This window comes from Pyrus communis, chromosome 17 (genome assembly GCF_041283825.1).
Source record: "Pyrus communis isolate YQ-2024b chromosome 17, ASM4128382v1, whole genome shotgun sequence".
Taxonomy (NCBI): Eukaryota; Viridiplantae; Streptophyta; class Magnoliopsida; order Rosales; family Rosaceae; genus Pyrus; species Pyrus communis.
Window position 1 is genome coordinate 24,680,314 of NC_142581.1, and position 12,348 is coordinate 24,692,661.

The 12,348-nt window shown below is 38.2% G+C and overlaps 1 long non-coding RNA gene and 1 pseudogene across 2 annotated transcripts; both read left to right on the top strand.

The window, feature by feature from the left end:
- Nucleotides 1–465: 465 nt before the first annotated feature.
- LOC137709493 (reticulon-like protein B18) lies at nt 466–2,959 on the top strand (annotated as a pseudogene). The gene is made up of 5 exons (XR_015958195.1): nt 466–1,207; nt 1,302–1,452; nt 1,555–1,629; nt 1,721–2,388; nt 2,681–2,959. The product of XR_015958195.1 is annotated as a reticulon-like protein B18 (transcript).
- A 7,056-nt stretch (nt 2,960–10,015) lies between these two features.
- LOC148689673 (uncharacterized) lies at nt 10,016–12,274 on the top strand. Its single transcript, XR_015958826.1, has 2 exons — nt 10,016–10,152; nt 10,452–12,274. It is a non-coding gene; the product is annotated as an uncharacterized LOC148689673 (long non-coding RNA).
- Nucleotides 12,275–12,348: the final 74 nt, after the last annotated feature.

The following is a 12,348-nucleotide window of genomic DNA, read 5'->3' on the forward strand; positions in this document are numbered from 1 at the left end:
GGTTGTCTTGGGTGTGCAGGCTTGGATGTAGGTTATACTAGATACTGGTGTTATGGATTTTTTTAGTTGTTAGTTTAGTTTTTGAGTTGTTTTTACAATTATATTGAAATTCATGTCTAATACAAATTTTTTATGCACTATTTAAATTAATTTTATGTATATCGTTGTTTCATAAAAAACAAAACAATCTTCCTTATTAATTTGAATCTTTATGAGAGATAATACAATAAAATCATTAGAACCGAGATGGAGAAAGCTTGATTCGAATCACATTACATAAATTTTTTAATACATTTCATTTATAGAGGATTATTACATAAAATAATTCACTTAAACTGCAAAATGTGAACTAATAATATAACGTAACATAGTACCAATACAAAAAAGTGGCAAACAAATGACACATTCATTTCTTCCCATTGAAGTTCACGGCCCCACCATCCCCACTGTTAAAATTCAAATGTCCCTAACGGCTACATTATAGAGCTCAATCACCCCATTGCCATTTTCAAGAACCAAGAAGCAACCCAAACTCAAAACCCCGAAAAATCGAAAATCTTTTCCATAATCTTTTAATTAAACCCAGAAATCTTGCACTTGGAATTAAACCCATAAATCCTTTGATCCCGAAACTGTTATCTTCCATTGAAACCCAATCTGATATGATGGATTCAATAGCTATATCGACATCAACAACAACACTGCTTTATCACCACCATTCCTGATCCGAGCTGCCATCTCATGCCAAGTCAACCTCACGCCTTGCTCACACCGAACATATCCCCCACCTCTCTCTCGGCCTCATTAAATCATCACCCAATAGGACTCAAGAGGACTCCATGCCCTTCCGCTTATTCCCGCAAATCTTCTGAATCGTTTCCTCTCCACGGGCTACTGTTTCTTTCGTCTCCACCTGTCCAAAAAATATCCAAGACCCGTCTCATGGGTCGTTTTGAAATGGCTGATGACCCTGCTGTCAAGGTTACAGGGCTGCACCGTAGGTGCGAAAGCAGAGGCTCGCAGATGAGACTACTGGGCTGTGACTCGCCGAGGAATACTCGGAGGTTGCGGAGGTGTTCATAGACTAAGACTCAGGAAGAGAAAGATTCAGGCTTGGTGGAGAAGATGGAGAAGCCGAGGAAAAGGCGGTCTAAAAAGGAAAAGCCCGTCTTGGTTCCATATTTGCCCTCCCCAAGTTCATCATCAAGTCCGTCCTAATTTGACATTGCTGTCTTCTCTTTTCATTTTTTTTGTCTTTTTAAATTCTTGGGTTCTTATGTTTTCGCTGTTTGGTTTTGCAGTCAATGATGAGTATTGAGGTAGCCTTGATCGAATTGGGCAGCTCATGAGTGATTTGATTATGTGGAGAAATGTTGCAAGGTCAAGCCTTTGGTTTGGTTTGGGGTCTCTCTTATTCCCTTCCTCTTGCTTTGCCAAAGGAATCAACTTTAGGTGGACTACTACAACTACTCTTATTCACTTTCCCCCCCCTTTTTCCTATGTTAATTTTAGCCTATGAAAATCATCTAATTTTAACCAATTTAATTATTTCAGCATTTTCTCAGCAATTTCCCACGTCGGACTTTTGTTTTTGGGTGCTTCATTTGTCTCGAATTCAATCTGCCAAAGGTACTAGTGGTTTCCCTTTCGGCTACTCTTTTCTTTGCTTTTGAGGGCTTCATTTGTTTGCAAAGCTTCTATTTCGGATTATGATTTGCAGAAATAATATCGAAAAGTAGCGTGATTTTATCCTCAAAGAAGATGACATTCTTGGTGTGGCTAAACATATACTTCTTGCTGTAAATCTTGCCTTATCAAAGATGAGAGTGCTTTTCTCAAGAGAGACATCCATGACCCTCAAGTTAATGAAAAACAAAACACTAAAGCAGTTTTTGGATTCGGAATTGCTTGCTTTGAGCAATTAGCAAAGTTCAATTTTTGGGTTTTATGTAACACCATTCTTTCTTCTGGGAGTAGAGTATGGGCATCTTATAACACTCTGGAGGCTCTGTGTGCTTGGTATGTCTGTTGTTGATTATTTTTCGTTGCTCTACTTGTTCCATGTTACCATAATCATGGTGCTAATTGTGTGAAATGATGGCTAGCTTTTTTTATCAGCTTCACAATCCCAAAACTATACTTATGCTACGCCAGTCAAATCAACCAAAAAGGTATCTATAATCCACCAGTCTACTTATCCACTTCAGTCTGTCTTTATAACTCATCCATCTAGCGTGTTAAATCGAGTGTAATTTCGGTGGGTAGTTGATTGTTTGAAATGGTGGGTGTTGGAAGCATGGGGGGCTTGCTCACACAAAAATGTTGTAGCACCATTAGCATCCATAGCTTTTTGGAATCTGTCTTTTGTCAAAACTCGTATTTTTACAGGTAATTTTATTGCACTGCATAATGTTTTCGTCTTTAGCAATCATCTTACTCTGATGCCAACGAAAAACATACCTCACTATCATATGTTTTGCTTTAATTTGTAACCTTTGTAATCTTATCATAGTTTGCTAATTAGTGATCAATAAGATGATCAAATTACAAGATACAAATGCCAAAGAAAACCATACCTCATTGTGATTGACAGTAACTGTTGATTCTTATGTGATATGTTGTTTATTACATTTGCAGCATTTGTATCTCTTGTAAGTCTTTGATACTATCACTAACATAGGGAGCAACCGCTGAAGATTGGGGAAGCAGAAGCGGAGCAGGAGCAGCACCATGCATTAGTGGTAGTAGTTCCTGAAGTGGTGGCAAAATTAGACACAGATGGAAAACAAGAACAGAAACATGCATTAGTAGTAACCGAAGTGGCAAACAATCAGTAGTTGTAGTTTCAGTGACAATGTGTTTGTACCTGATGTTTGTACCCATTTCCAACACTAATGTGTTTGTACCTGATGACAACAAATAGTAACCGATCATTAACAAGGTCTTTTTCATCTAAAAATACTAATCGTTTCAAATTCTTTTGTTTGGACTGCCCTTGTCATCAGCTCCAGTGATCGTTTAAAACCTGGAACATTAAGGGATTTTGTTTAGATATTCAATGTCATTGATGAAACGACGTTTTGTTCGATAAATTGAACCAGAGCGAGAACGTTTTAGTATTTGTAAATCATACAATACTACTTGAACTAGAGCTATATATTTCCCACATCGTCGAAGTTAGTGCGACACATATGTTACCTCAAGATCTCATAAAATGCAGATAACTCCACCGTGAGTCCTGCAGGTTCATCTTTTATCCTAGACACATGTGGTGATTCACAAAGTTACGACTCCTCTTCTTCATCGACCCAAGTTTTTAGCGAAAACCAAATAGTCGTAGAACAAAGTTGAAATCATGCAAGGTCTGTATGTCAATAAGTAGTCAAATTCTCCATAGTCTTTTGACATAAACTAAAAAAAGATAAAGGAAAGAAAATATTTCCATCTATTACTTAGAGCATTTCCAGTGGAGTTCCTAAATGGAATCCTTACCACTCTTTACCACCATGTATTTAAATTTAAGTACTTTGTGGCTTCCAGTGGGTCAAAGCTCTAGTCCCTATGGTAGAGGAATTGGCTGGAGTACTCAAAATTTTCCTCACAATTGAGGATTATATATAGGGACAACTTTGAGTGGGGATGGAGACCCACCCACGTGAAAGGTTGTGTGCTTCTTCCAAATATTGGGTTTGAGTGATGTTGTACTCATCCACTTGCTCCAGCAGCGCAAATGGATGCTAGTCGCCAGACAGCTACTGACGCAACTGCAGGTTGGGTCTTACACACTTTCTTTTTCTATTATAGATAAATGGTCTAGATTTAATTTAGAATTTTTTATTATATAGTCCTAAAATTTAGGATTTATACTATAAGGACTTTATCATTGGAGATAATATTCTTTTAAGGACTCAAAGATTCTCTTTGGTCCCTAAATAAGTCTTCAAAAGAGGTGTTGGGAGTCCTTAAATAGGGACTTCCATTGGAGATGCTCTTAGAAAAGAAATGCAGACTGGGTAGATGATTGATTTCAAAGCTAATTAGTTAAGTAAATGGGAAGAAATTAGCTGGTGGAAACTTAACTAAATCATTGCTAATCTTCCATCAATAACAACATTTCCATAAATCCATCGATGTTATTCTTAATCCTCTCTGATTTTCTTCCCACAAACTATATATATATATATATATGTATGTATGTATGTATGTATAATCCAATCCATATACTTCCAAAACTTTTATATGCAACACCTTCAATATACTAAATGATTGACATGAGCACTTGAGAAGGATCTTCATAGAATTAACTTAAAGCTCGTTGTATTACTTGGTAAGCCAATGAAGAAGATATTTATGGCTCAAGAATCAAATGGATCCAAATTCTACAAAACCAAGTTCGAAAAGATTGAGAAAAATCAGTTATTCACAACCACTGATGAAGGATTGCTCTCGAAGAGTTAAGGATGTAAATGTAGACGAAAAGGTACTAAACAAACCATAATTAAGGGCAATCCATATAAACTAGTGTGTTGAGAGTTTGGGGTATCTTTTCTACTCATCGTTGGAATTTATAGAGTTGATGCCAAATCAAACAGTGTATCCAGAACTATGAACAACAACAACAGTGTAATACAATACACTATTGTTGTTGTTCACATGGTACCAGAGCCACATGATGGTAACTGGTTGTTTGCTTGAATCCCTTGGTGAAGAAGATCAACTAGTGTTGTGCCAAAAGATGGAATCTTCAAGTCGGGTTACTGGGCTTGGCATAGAGTTGCTCAATCCATCATATTACAAGATCTGGAGATCGTGTATGGAGTCATATGTAGTTGGTGAAGATTTATGGGATGTTGTTGGAGGAGCGTACACAACCAAACCCAAAGACGGTGCATATGCCGATGACTTGAAATGGTGGGTAATGACTAATGTGAAAGCCGAGTTTGTGTTGAAGAAATCTGTTTCTCATGGGTTATTCGAACATATCATCAAGAGCAGGTCTGCCAATGACATTTAGGAGACTCTTGACATATTATTCAACAAAAAGGACATTTGGAGGCTACAGATGCTGGAGAATGAATTAGCAAATTCAAGTCACGGTGACCTTTCAATTTGTCAATTTTTCTTGAAGATTAAGAACTTATGTTCTGAAATTTCCTTTTTAGATCCGAATGAGCCCGTCTCTGAAGCTCGAATAAGGAGGCACATTATTCGTGGCTTAAAAAAGGAGTACACTCCTTAATTTCGTGACTTCAATTCAAGGATGAGATTGACTACCCACCTTGGAAGAGTTTGAGAATTTATTGCCATCTCAAGAGTCTCTAGCTCGCCAAATGGCTGGAGTGTCTATTTCGAACAACTCTGAAGATGCTCTTTTTACTCGAAAAAATGATTTAAGTTTGATAAAAGAGATTACAAGAAATTTGATGCTGCACCTAAATAGTCATTTAATCCATGAGATAAAAGGCCTCTCAAGTGTCATCGATGTGGAAAACTTGGTCACATTCAAAAATTCTGTAAAGTTAAAATGAGTGAAGGAAACGTGGCTGAAACAAATGGCAGCTCTCGTATTTCTAGTAATTTAGAAGATGAAGCAAAATGGGGGAAATGTTTTCTAGCAAAAACTTCAACCATTGATGCCATGACTATTAACTTTAAAGATGAATGGATTATGGATTCCGGTTGTGGCCATCATTTGACAGGTGATGAGTCAAAGTTTGTCCATATACAGCCGCACAAGGGAAATGAAGCAATGGTGATAGCCGACAAGACAATGCACCAAGTTGAAAAAAAAGGTATTGTGATCATCAATGATGGAGGTAATGATTCTATCACATTGAAAATTGTTTTCCATGTTCCGGGGATGAAGAAAAATTTATTTTTAGTTCATAATGTTGTGGATGTTGGTAATTTTGTCTTGTTTAGACCAAAATATGTGAAATTTCTCCGGAATATAGAAATTTTAAAAGCTGATGTTGTCCATACCGGTAGGAGGGTAAAAGATACATTTGTTTTATCTGCCTCTTCATCATATATTGATAAAGTTAGCTTCAATGAAAATGCTTCCTTATGGCAGGCCAGGCTGGGGCATGTTAATATGGAAAAATTGAAGGTGATGGTTTAGAAAAATCTTGTAAATGGGCTGCTTAATATTTCAATTTTTTCCAGAAAAAGTCATTTGTGAAGGATGTCAATTTGGCAAGGCTCATCGTCTTCCTTTTGCCAAATCTGATTCTAGAAGCAAAGCTCATTTAGAATACATTCATGGTGATGTTATGGGGCCAACTAGAACTCTTTCCTTCTCTGGCTTTCACTACATGCTAATTCTTGTTGATGATTTTTCAAGATTTACATGGGTATATTTCATAAAAGAGAAGTCAAAGGTTCTTTCCATGTTCCAGGAGTTCAAGGAGACTGTGAAGGGTGTTCTTGGTTTGAAAATTAAATGATTGCGTACAGATAATGGTGGGGAGTTTACTTCCGAAAGATTCTTCAAATTTTGTCGACAATTTGGCATAAGAAGGCAATTATCTTGTGTTGAAACTCCGCAGCAAAATGAAGTTGCTGAACGGAAGATTAGACACTTGACAGAGACATGTAGAAGCTGGTTACATGCTAAAAACTTGTCGAAAGCCTTGTGAACAAAAGGTATGATGTGTGTAATCCATGTGATTAACCGATTGCCCCTCAGTTCGAATAATATGAAAACTCTATATGAGTTGATGTTTGGTGATAAGCCTACTGTAAAACAATTGAAAGTGTTTGGCTCAATTTGTTATGTTCATGTGCCTGACTCTAGGAGAGGGAAGCTAGATTTGAAGGCGAAAAAATGCATTTTTGTGGGATATGATGAAAGAAAAAAAGGTTGGAGATGTATGGATCCTAAGACTCACAGTTGTGTTGTGTCAAAGGATGTGATCTTTGATGAAATTTCTTCTTTTTATGGCCAGAAAAATGAATTAGCCAGTGACAACACTCAAGAACCTATTGTAAATAAGTTGCCTTCGTTTTCCAATCCTTCTAGTGTTCATGATACCTCACATGTTGGCGAGCAAGATGAAATGGGGAGTGTTAGTCTGCAAAATGTTAAAATGATGGAGGATGTGGGATCTATATAGTAAGAAGTTGAACAAAATCAGAGGCCAAAAAGAACCATCATCAAACCGGCAAGGTTTCGAGATGAAAACTTTACAAGTACTTATTCTTGGTTTTTTGTAGGTCCAATTGATGAGGCAGAACCTTCTCATTATGAAGAAGCCAAAGACGTCAAAGAATGGAGGCTAGCCATGGATGAAGAAATGCATGCCCTTATGAAGAATGAGATATGAGACCTTGTGCCTTAACCTGAAAATGTGCATCTTATTACATGTAAGTGGGTTTATAGATTGAAGAGAAAAGCTGATGGAAGCATATATAGATTTAAGGCCAGGCTAGTTGCTCGTGGTTTCTCTGAAAACTATGGAGATGATTATGAAGAGACTTTCAGTCCTGTAGCAAAAATGACATCTGTTCGTGTGGTGATTTTGTTGGCAGCGTCTTAAGGATGGAAGTTATGGCAACTTGATGTTAAAAATGCGTTTTTATATGGAGATCTTGATAGAGATATTTATATGCAGCAACCAGCCGGATATGTATCCCAAACCAATCCAGGTTATGTGTGCAAACTGAAGAAACCCCTTTATGGGTTGAAACAAGCGCCACGTGCCTGGTATGGAAAAATAGATGAGTTCTTACAAGTGATGACAATGAGATTGCAAAGCTTCGAGCGGAACCTTCTACTCGATTTAATACGAAGAACTTAGGTGAGTTAAGTCATTTTCTTGGCTTAGAAGTGAAAAACATGGCAAATGGAATTTTTATGTCACAACAAGGATATGCTCAGAAGTTTGTTGAAAGGTTTCGGCTCAAGTTGTCCATGAAACGCTCTACTCCCCTTGACAAAGATAAGAAATTAAGGCGTAAGGAAGGGTCACTCATTCCAAATCCTAAAACCTATTGTGCTCTTGTTGGTAGTCTTCTTTACTTGACTATAACAAGGTCGGACATTGCATTTGCTGGTGGGATTGTCAGTAGATACTTGCAGGAGCCTCGAAAGCCTCATTTAGAAGCTGCGAAGGATATTCTAAAGTATGTGAACTCTACACTTGATTTTGGACTTCTTTACAAAATAGGTGATGGCTTCGTGATGAATGGTTACATAGATGTTGATTTTAGAGGAGACATGGATGACAGAAGATCCACATCAGGTTATGTTTTTTTTATGTGACTCTACAAGTGTTTCTTGGTGCAGTAAGAAACAAGACTTAGTTTCACTCTCTACTACAGAACCAGAGTATAAGGCTGCCTCACTCCCAGCTCAAGAGTGTGTTTGGCTACGGAGACTCATCAAGGATGTTTATCAACCTCATGATAAATCAACTACTCTTTTTTGTGATAATCAGAATGCTATCAAGCTTGCATCAAATCTTGTTTTCGATGCTAGGACCAAACATATTGAGATCGAGCATCATTTCATTCGTGAAAAAGTTCTTGATGGAACCGTTAAGAATAAACATGTGAGCAACAAGGAGAATGTTGCAGACCTCTTTACTAAAGCTCTCTCAAGGGGACCATTTGAAGCTCTTCATGTGAAGCTTGGACTCATTTCCAAAACATCACTTTAAGGGGGAATGTTAAACATTAAAGTTGTTGTTTTGGAGAAACTAATTAGCCATGCATTTTTTGTCTTTTGCTTGTATGTGCTGGTAGTGTCTAGAATTATCTTTTTGGGTATTATTTATTAGGTCTAGCTTTATTGTCTTCTTAAAGAGAGAAAATAGGAGTCTTTAGTAAGAAACGAAAGGACACTAGTTGTGCCTTTCCTTCTCCTTGTACCAAATCTTTTTGTGTGTGCAGAAAATAGAAGTTGGAGTTTTTTATTTATTCATCTTCTAGCTTGTTCTTCTTCACACCTTTGTGGGTTGATCTTGGGCTAGTGTATTGTATTGCACTATGTATGTGTGTAGACATATAACTAACCTTAATATTAATTAGTTAATAAGAACTTACTTGATTGCTCTTTGAAATTAATACATGTGGAGATAGTATTATTATATAGTATTATTAGTAATCAACTCGTTTTAGGGCTTCCTTACACCCTTATTTGCTACTCGACTCAATACCATACTACAGACAATTTGACCACTAAGGTTTGTACCACTTAAACCTAATAAGTGACGAACGCATGTAGTCTAGATTTATCTTTCGTTTTGCCAACGATCTTCTCATTAAGTCCTTCAGACATGTATCAACTTTTGAATTATTGTTAATTTGTGCCTTACACGCTTTAGATTTAGGCCATACAAGCTTTATTTTGGGTGCCATATCTTGAATATAGCTTTTATAAAGACTCCTAAACTTAAATTTATTCAAATATGATGTGTTTATAAAGCGTGTCAAGTTTATAACTTTCGTACAAGTTGGGCTACGTCCACACTGGTGTCGATTCCGTTTCACTATGTAAATGTGTGGATTACAATGGATAAGCAAGAGAGCTCTCTGTGTGTTGTCCTCTGTGTTTCCCTTTGTTATCTGTCCTCGTCCTCTAGTGAGTGCGAGGGAGCCCTTTTATAGAATAAGGGTTTCCTCCCCTCTTACATGAATCATGGGTTCAGTAATGAAGCCCAAATACTGAGGCCCAATATATGGTACAACATGAATCCCCCAGGTCTTCAGTCAAGAGAGTTTTTTGGCTGGAGACTTCAAATTCAATCCATGTGCGGGCCGAAATGACTAGATGTCGTCTAGAACTAGTGTTCAATATGAGACGGTGCTTAACATGAAACAATACTCAGCTAGAGGTAGCACACATTGCGAGGCTGCTTGGCTAGAGGCAATGCTCCCGCCGAGGCGGTTGCTTGGCTAGAGGTGGTGTTCGTTGCGAGATGGCTCGGCTTGTGGCGTTCTTCATTGCGAGTATGCACTCGACGTCAACGTAAGCTCATTATGAGTTAACTCTTGACATGACTCGGGTCCGCTTGTCGGGTTCGCATATTGGGTCTATGTGTCGAATCCGCGGATTGGGTCCACAAGTTGGGTCTTTGAGTCAGGGCCATACGTATGGTCTTTGAGTTGGGTCCACAAGTTGGGTCCGTGAGTCGGAGTTCGAGCTCAAGGGTGTCCAAGTTTAACGATGTCTAATCTCGTAAGTGCCCGAACGAATGGGTGTCTAAGCTTGCAGGTGTCCAAGCACATAGGTGTCTAAATGAGCGAGTGTCCGAGGAAGTAGGTGTCCAGTCAGACAAGAGATTACTGTTCAGACTAAATCTTTGTCACCATAAGAATGTGGCTCATCAATCTATAAGTTGGTAGGCTTCTTTAATCAGTAACAATGTTAATCAATAGAGCTAGTTGCTCAATAATTCTGTGCCATGAATCACCAAAGTTATGTCACCCTAACATTCAAATAATAAAAGGTATAATTTGGTCAGACTTGCCACGTGTTATGGGAAATAGTCATGCGAAAAACCATTAATAATAATGTAAAACATATTATAATAACATGTCATCCTGTTCATTGAAATAGTGCAGTTTATATAATAATAAAAATAAAATAATGATAGTAGTAATGATATGTATGTGATGTGACCTGCGACATAATCAGCGATGTAGTGGGTGTACATCTGATAAGTTGTCGTTGCAAGAATACAATAATATACTCAAAATGATGTAAGTGGGTGTACAGATTAAAGAGGGTTTTAGGTGAATGTGATCAGCCTACCCATGTGTCTAATGGATTAAAATAATAAAATGTATGCGCTGTGATATGTTTTTAGTTAACATAATATTAAAATAATAAACAATAAGCTGTAAAGGAAGATAAAGATGCTCTTATCTTCTTTGTGAGTTTTTCCAGACAGTGGAATAGGGACCTGACTTCTCTGATTGTACTATGCCATGAATGATTAAAGTTTCACCCTAACATTTAAATAATGAATATAATGGTTAGGAATGATTAAAGATACAATAATAAAATATTAAATAAACAATGATAATTTGGAGAAGATAGAGTCCTTATCTTCTTTGATGGATTTTTCCCAAACAGTGGAGATAGCAGCGGCACCACTCGGGTTAAGTGAGAATCTGATAGTCCAAGTCTACAGGTTCCGTTGGTGGTGGTGATTCCTCGCGAGCTGTGCGTTGTGAAGGCCACGGCTGCGCGTTGTAGCCTGGGTTTGAGCAGCTGTCGTCATTTCCACCATTCTTCTGACCATGGCCTCCCATTCAAATCTTTTTCAGTTTGATTCTAAGGGATATGAGCTCAGATTCGTTGAACTCTCTCTAGGATTCGAGAAATGATGGAATTTCTGATAGGGAGTGAGTCCCGATTTTGATTTCGATAGAGCCACCATTGTGGCGGCTCTGTGGGTTTCCAGCAATTAAATAAATAATTTGAGAAAAGATAAAGGTCTTATCTCCTTCGTGGGTATCTTCCAGGCAGTGGGTGATATACGGCAGTTTCAGAGAAATGCCTCCGGCCAATTTTCAGCTTCGGCGTCTCTCGGGTAGAGTAGTGATGACAGTTTGAGTCCCCCGATTCCACTGGTGGTGGCGGCAAGGTCGTGATATCGTCAGAACCGACGGTCGGAGATCTGTTGTTGAAGCTTTTGTAGGTCGCAGAAGTAGAAGCTCGAAAAAGAGGAAGGGTGCGAGTTGCAGAAGACCTTCGTGTGTGGCTGACTTGGGTGCCATTTGTGATCTACAAGCTTCTGAAGGTCTGGGCAGCAGGGCCTTACGGATAGCAGAATTTCTAGGATTGTTCCTGAAAATTGGGTTTTGCTGTGACTATGCAGAGGTAATGTTCTTGGGTTTGTGCAGATTTCACGATGGAGGTTGTGAGGGTTTCACGGTGGTGAGATGAAAAAAAGTATAGAGAACCTACATAGCTTTTCGTGTCGATTCTCACAGACGGCGCCAAATGTTAATGCACAAAATTGGCGAGGACCTTGGTACTGTCAAGTTTGTGACCTTCGCTAGATTGCTCTGGTCATTAGTATGGATATGTATGTAAATGAATAAAGACATGGAAGCAAACAACAGAAGATGTATGTGGTTCACCCAGATTGGTTACGTCCACGAATTAGAGGAGTTCTCATTAGTTGTGAAGGGTTTACACAAATACATAGGTTCAAGCTCTCTTTTAGTGAGTTCTAGTGAATAGTTTAGTACAAATGGCATTAGGTATTATTGTGGAAGAATGATCCCCTTTTATAGAAGAGAATTTCTAGCTTTGTTCTGACATTGACACGTGTCGTGTTGTGATTTGCCTCTGATATCGACACGTGTTGCGCTGTGATTGGCCTTTGATATTGA